Genomic DNA, 7748 nt, shown 5'->3' with positions numbered 1-7748 from the left:
TTGGATTACCTGTTCCATTTTCTTCATGTTGGAGTACTCTAACAATACTCCTTTGCAATTCGTTTTCGGACCACCATCAGCCGATCATTGCTCGTTTTTTAACGACAGTGATCACGGCACGATGACGATCGAACAGAGTTGGCAAAAGTAAAATATTGCATGCAAATAACTAATAATAAAATTTTACTTTGGCAACTCTGGTAAAATGCAACAGCGCGCTGGTTTTATGTATACATATTTACCGTCTTTCAGTGAGTTTTACAGCTCCGGCTCACGCTAAGTTCTCACGGGAATGCTCTGGATCATTGAGAGACTTGAGAAGCAGATGTCGTGAAATTTTCGCACACGTGAAATGTGATAAGCAGATGTCGCCGCTGTTTTTCATTTAACTCATACGGCGAAAGGCTAAGCAGCGACATCTATTTTTGAAAAAGTAGGTATATTAAAGGCCGCGTTGCCAACCTAAAAAGAAATAATTAGCAAATTATCTGGCTCACAAATTGAACCAGACTTCTATCTGGATTTATCTGGCTCAAATCGTTGTTGTTGCATTTACATGCAAAATTATTTATCTGGCTCAGGATTTTGCCACCGGATGATAGCTATTATATTAGTTTCTTTATTCGCGTATGCGTATGCGTATTATATTAGTTTCTTTATTCACGCAAATACTAAATAACATAAGAATATTCGTAGTATAAAATATAAAAGTTGTATTGCCCTCTTCATTTACTTTCATTTTAAATTAAATTCGCTTCGATAATTCTTTCTGACACAATTCCTCTTTAGTACTTTGGCATATGATCCTCTGTGGGTGCTCCATGGAGTACTACAGTGAAAGTACTTTGGAAAGTACTCTCACGTATGTACTCTATGGAATACTCACAAGCAAAGCGAGAGTGGGATCACCTACTCCCCTCCTAGTACATCGCAATGTTAATTGGAGCACATTTTTTTATGAATACAGATTAGATTTGGAGCAGTCCTATACTCCCAAAGGGTACTCCTTACATTATTTATAGAGTACTCGCGTTTTTGGAAGGGTAAGAAACAACCGACCGTTGCGCTTTCTTCTAGCGAATCAGAATACATAGCATTGAGTGCGGCAGTAACTGAAGCAGTGTGGTTGCATGGTTTATTAAATGACCTAAAACAAATCACAGATCAAGCAATAGAAACATTTGAAGATAATAACGGATGCATTGGAATGGCAAACACTTTTGAAATTAAACGCACAAAACATATTGTCATAAAACATAACTTTCTAAGAGACATGGCTGCAAAGGGCATGATTAAACTGCAGACATTGGGGCCCTTAACCCTTGTCCACCTTGATGCGGGGCGGATGTCACAATCATCATTATACTTACATCCGTGCACCTCCCTCGCAGAAAGCCCACCACACCTTGGACCGCTCGAGTTTCTGCCTGGCAGCGAGTCCCCTTTTTCTTCTGCTCCAATGACCCCACTCACTTACCCTTACGTCATCCTTTCCCCACCCCCACCCGATTAAATTTAGCAAACCATTTTCAATTTCTTCTTTCACTTCAATTTAGTTCTAACATATTTATTTAAATTTCTTATAACTATACAAGGCAGTAAAATGGACTCTGGTTCCTAACTAACCACGTATCTTAAATGCGCATTCACTTATTTAAAATGGAATATGTATACAGAGATTTTACATTACTCACACTATTTCCACAAAAAAAAGACGCAATAGTATATTATGTAATTAGGTTTTCGGAAACAAACGCATGTAAGAAAGAATACCAAAAAAAAAAAAACGTATTGAATAAATCAATTATTTAAATATACGTAAAATATGGATTTCAATAAAAACAAACTTACACAAGAAATAAGGTTTTTTTATGTAACAAAAAAGAAAGAGTTTTCAAGACGGTATCGTATTCGTAGTGACATTTGATCCTTATGACAAAAAAAAAAAACCTGATGCAGATTGGTTCTGTATAAGCAGGGTTCCATATAAAAAAACTTACATGTACATGGAAATAAAGTTATAAGTATATTTCGGGCCTTTCGCCACCAAAGTAAAGCCAAACCGTCGTAGGCTCAATTTGAGCAAAATTCTAAATAATCACGCACCCTAAAGCCTACCTAAAAGAGCTCTTTTATGTGGGTTGAGGGGGATCATTCGAACTGGGGTCTTTCCAACCAGGTTAATTTAGGCAAAATTTATACGTTTGGTGCTTCCGGTGAGCGATTGGTAACTCCTCACATATACAACATTCAATAATATAGGTTATTACATTAGTTCACAAATCTTATATTAGGTCGCAAAAAAAAAACTTAAGACAAAAATATAAATTGCTATTATGTATACATATATATGCCATTAATCCAAAAAGTTATGTTTGGTTGGTATAATTCCGGTAGATATATTCTCGCCAGCACTGTGGCCAGATTCCTACGTGGTGGTTATTGTCTTCGCTTATCGGTTCCTTATTGGCGTGAAATCGGTTGGTGGTAAAATCTTATGACGTGAAATCGGTTGAGAATAAAAATTGTATGATGCGAAATCGGTTAAAATATGATGTGAGATCAGTTTAAAATAATTTGGAAGATCTGTTGAAACTAATTTCCTGGCGCTGGCATGTATCAGGTAACTAGGAATGTTCACGCCAATTTGGCGTTCACGCGTTTCGGAACGTCCGTATGCGACATATAAATTGGCTTCACCCATGCTAGGGTGGTTGTGAACGAAAATGAAAACTATCCCCAACAAAAAAAAATTATTTTTACCAAAATATTATACAAAAGAAAATTTTTAGAAACAGAAAGTGGGATTTTCACTTGAGGATTTTGTGGTGATTGTGGTCACCGAATGTGAGCGGCAATTTGACGCAAAAGAAAAAAATAAAAAAAAACACTTTTTTGTTATTTTGGAACTTACCAAAACGTTTGTAGTGCACTCCGGGCAGTCTCCTTCGGCTCGATCGTCTCTCGAAGATTACAACGGTAAGTAGTTGGCTATGCTGCATATACCAAAAAGAAGGATCAGGCTTTCGTTACGTGTGTCTTCACTTCCTCGTTCCACCCTCACACAGGATCTTCTCGTGACTTACCGCTGCATTACCATTATTACCACAGATACTTGTAGAAACTTGAGGCTTTTAGCATTACTATTATTGCCCAGATTCCGGAGCAGTTTTCGAAATTTAGGGCCTTTTGGCCAACATTTCGTTAGCAAAAAATTTACGACTTTGTCCTTTTGGACCTTGCGCGCACAGGAAATTCACTTAACTTACTTTTTTCACCGATTTCGCTTATTCACTTTCCCGCCACAACTTTGAACACCCGCACACTACCGCTTTGACTGCTTCTCAATAATACAATAGTTTTACGTGTCCTACAGAAACCCCCTTTTATATCGTTGAAACCGATCTCCGGCACCGTTTTCCTATACCGTTTTGTATTGTCATCCTTCAGAATCAACCGCAACCATTTCCATTCTATATTCGTCTCTTTCCTATATTCACCACTCTCGATGGCTAACTGGCAACCCTTGGAAAGGAGCTTTTGCCAATTCCTCTATTGTGAACATACCCCATTTGACAGTTCTCTTATTTGTTTACATTTTTATCTGTGCGCTATTTAACTCGTGCTAAATAATTATCGTTTTCGAGTTATTTAATTAGAAAAATTTAGTGCGCGAGTGATATTTTGCGAAAAGGGCAGCGCGGCTCTTCCGTGCGGTTCATAGGCACTACGCTGTGCCTTTAGAGTGGCTTGGAAGAAGTCACTTCGCCAGTATGGTCCCATAGCGCAGGGATTTAAACCTACAAAGGGACTTGAGTTGTTGATAGCGTCCAACCTGATCAAGGCAGGTGTAGAACGACAACCAAATGCGACCAGGCACATTAACAACAGGTAATAACAATGTTATTTTCAATTATAAATATTTGCAGTAGAAACTGACAATTTTCATGTAGTTGTAATTTTGATGCATTTGTTACCCAACAGAAAAAAATTGTGAACTTATATAAGTGATTTATTCCCAAATTAATAAAAATGGGTTTTCCTTTTTTTTCTTTATTTCTTTTCTAGTGCGGAACTAGGAGGCTCCGGCTTTGAGGTGTAGCGGACGAGGTGTTGGGACCTTGGAATGTCGAGTTTACGGGAAGTACACTTGCTTAGAATAATGAATATAAGGATTGTTACTTTTGCATACTTTTATTTCGTCTTTCTAGGTACCTTTGCCAACGACTTGGGAGTTTGGCCGTACAACTCGAGCGGGCCAAAGTGCGACCAACGCGGGGAACACCCACACCCTGACACAACATATGGGTAAATATGTTTACATAGAGATATACATATTCTTTATAAAATACTAATATATTTGTAGAATATAAATTATTATATTGATTGCGAGAAATATTACAGTTTAAAAATCCGTGAGGTGTGAAAACTAATGAAAAAATAAGTACAGTTTATTACTTATAGAGTTTTATTTAAACATGGCATTAATTGTATGAAATAAATTTCTTTAAATCGCTGTTTACATACATACATACATACATGTATATCACTGTATACGAATTTGCATCATACCGAATTTTTCTACTGCAACAGAAAACGAATTCAACTTTATAAAATTTATTGAAATTTAAAATGATTGCTATCTACGAAATGTGATTAAAGGTATGGTTTGTTTATTTTCTGTAAGCAAAAAGCTTGGATAGCATTTTGAGATTCCCGAGCCCCTCCAAAGCCCGGGCCCAGGGGTAATGACCCCCTCAGTCTCCCCCCTCTCGTCGGGCCTGGGTCCTTATGAACCGACACCGCAATTTCTAAAGAGTTTAGCATACTTAAACGCTATTTTTATGAAATTGAATGGTGATAAATTGGCGACAAGTCGACATTATTTATTTATTGTATAATGCAAGCGTAGCGCTTGAGGAGGAAATTGTTAAACCATATTTTAGGGAAGAACATTTCCCTGTAGCTTTGCAGGTTAGCCACTAATTATCAGAGTTCTTTTCCCCGTTTGGCCAGGGGCCCTATTCAGTAACTGCGAGTTTTAAAATGTACACTTTTTCTTCATATAATTTGTATGAAAGAAAAATGTACATTTCAAAACTCATAGTTACTGAATAGGGCCTCAGGGGTCAGCATGTTCCCCTGTAGCATTGACATGGATGTGGCGTCCTACAAACGTAACATATTAACCACCTAGCACTCACTGCAGACTTTGGAGGTAAACTTTTTCTCAACATGCCTTGAGAAATATCCACTATAGAGGCATGCATAATAGGGCCATGCTAGAACAGGATTTTTTGTGTATTTATTTCTGTCTAGGGGTCAAGCTGCCATAAAGATATGAGTCATTAACCAATGTATGAATAATTATCCACTATTTTTCAATAAAATTGCATGTTTTACTGTATTCTCAATCGATATGTATGCACATAAATCGTGCTAAAGCATATTATTATTATCTCAGATGACCAATGCGTTTTCATTCCGAAGGAAATTTCCATCCCGAAAAAACACAATATCGTCTTAAACAGTAACGGTATGGCAACGCTTCTAGCAAAACAAGAAACATTATGAAACTTCAAAAATCCCCAAATACGTCAAAAAATTGTGAGTGGAACTACCTACTATTTTATACCATGGGTTATTCCACCATGGTATAAAACAATATGAGAATGTCTCGCTAATTGAATACATATTTTTGTAAAATTTTTTTTTATTTTTTTGATATTTCTAAATATAAATTTTTATTTTTTTTGGTTTTATTGATTGGCATGGACGTTAGTCCATAACGCCAGTTTGTATATCAGATGGTTATTTTTTCAGATTGTTATTATCATCAAAGTGTATATGTAATTTTGGCTCCACTGATGCACAATGGTAATACCATAGAGGCCAGAACCATGAGTAGCAGCTTGCGATTTGGTATTTTTTTGGTTTTTACTTGGCACCACGCCATGTTATATTCAATTTGTCTTATTTATTTCAATTTGATTTTTGGTATTAATTATCCATTCAATTGTTGGTTTTTGTCCAATTGGAGTAATTATTTTTCGGTTACCTTTTTTTGTAAAAGTATTTTCGTCCTATCAGGTCTTATATTTTAAAGAATTTATATTCATTCCGGTTATGTGTACATGACTGTACATTAATATATAAAGCTGCAGGCATTGGTACATTATCGGTAACCGTATCGGTAAAACAGCTGATTCGACCAACCTTATGGGAATCAATGTATTCGATTATTGGTGCCATATCGTAACTCTAAGGTCGTAACCGTATCGTAGCCAACCAAGTGGTTTTTGGTTTTCCGCCGTAACGATAACCTAAAAATATGTGAGTTGGTGAATTTAATAACTTTTTGTAGATTTTATTCATTGTTTTGGATACTTTATGACTATGAGACTTATTTTTTGTGGAATATGTTTGTAATTTTCTGCGTTTTCATTTTTATGAAATTTTCACGATTTTTAGGTTAAGGCACCATTAATCGATAACAATGTATCGGATAGGGTTACGTTAAGCTGCAGTCATTGGTACAGTTTGTCGTATCGCTGTAGTCGTATCCATAACGTAATCAGCTGTTCATCGTTTCGACGATAAACCAAAACCTAATTCAAAGAGGATAAATATAATAAGAGCCGTCACTCGTTATTTTTTAGGCATTTACTCGATGTAAACTGTGAGGTAGTCGCTACTTTTGTTTTATGAGGGACATTTTTGAATTGCCTTCCATTTATCCATGCGGTGTTGTCATTTTATGCAAACGTGTTTTTTGGAAAGAGAATTAAATAATTAATTAAATACAGTCTGAAAAATAAACACAAATACCCCCTGAAAATGTATACAAGACATTTATAAACATCTCGCCCAAAAAAAAGTAGCGACTACCTCATAGTTTACATCGAGTAAATGCCTAAAAAATAACGAGTGACGGCTCTTATTATATTTATCCTCTTTGCCCAATTGGTTGGCTACGATATGGTTACGACCTTAGCGGCACCAATAACCGATTGCATTGATTCTCATAAGGTTGGTTGAATCAGCTGTTATAAGGTAACCAATACGGTTACCGATAAAGCACCAATGTCTGCAGCTTTAGGGATACGACTACAGCGATACGACAAACGGCACCAATGACTACGCTTTAAAACTGACTGCAATCAATACCGAAGACCAGTTAGCAGATTTATTTACAAAAGCTTTAAATACATGCACATTTAATAATTTATGGTTTAAGCTAGGATTACATTATTGAGAAGGAGTGTTGAAATTCATGATGGAATTATAGAAGGTGGCGCATTGCGCATGTAAACATTAGTTCAGCTGTTTTTTATGGGCAATTAATTCGTCATTTTCCTTTAGCTCTTGTTTTTTTCTCTCTTTCTTTCATTCGGTTAAGTAGGCAACTGTGAGGTAGATGCCATGGTTCAATTATATGGTTGGCACATATGTAAAGCAACAAAATATATCTGTTCAAATTGTCAAAATCTGTTGTATTGGTGTTGGTGCCAATGGTATGGAATGGAAACATAAAACTTAGCAGTTTTTGTATGTGTAAGAAAATGTTGCCAATGTGTTGGTTTCATTTTGAGTTTGCCATCTCCTTTTGACAATCCCTTCGGCCATGCAATGAAATAAATAAAATCAGCTGATAAAATGAGCCAATCATATAATTGAACCATGGTAGATGCGCAGAACAAAGCAATTTTGAACTCGTGAATGCACAATCTGGATAGGTTATTTGTGGT

This window comes from Eurosta solidaginis, chromosome 1 (genome assembly GCF_040869045.1).
Source record: "Eurosta solidaginis isolate ZX-2024a chromosome 1, ASM4086904v1, whole genome shotgun sequence".
Taxonomy (NCBI): domain Eukaryota; kingdom Metazoa; phylum Arthropoda; class Insecta; order Diptera; family Tephritidae; genus Eurosta; species Eurosta solidaginis.
This window is presented reverse-complemented; position numbering follows the sequence as displayed.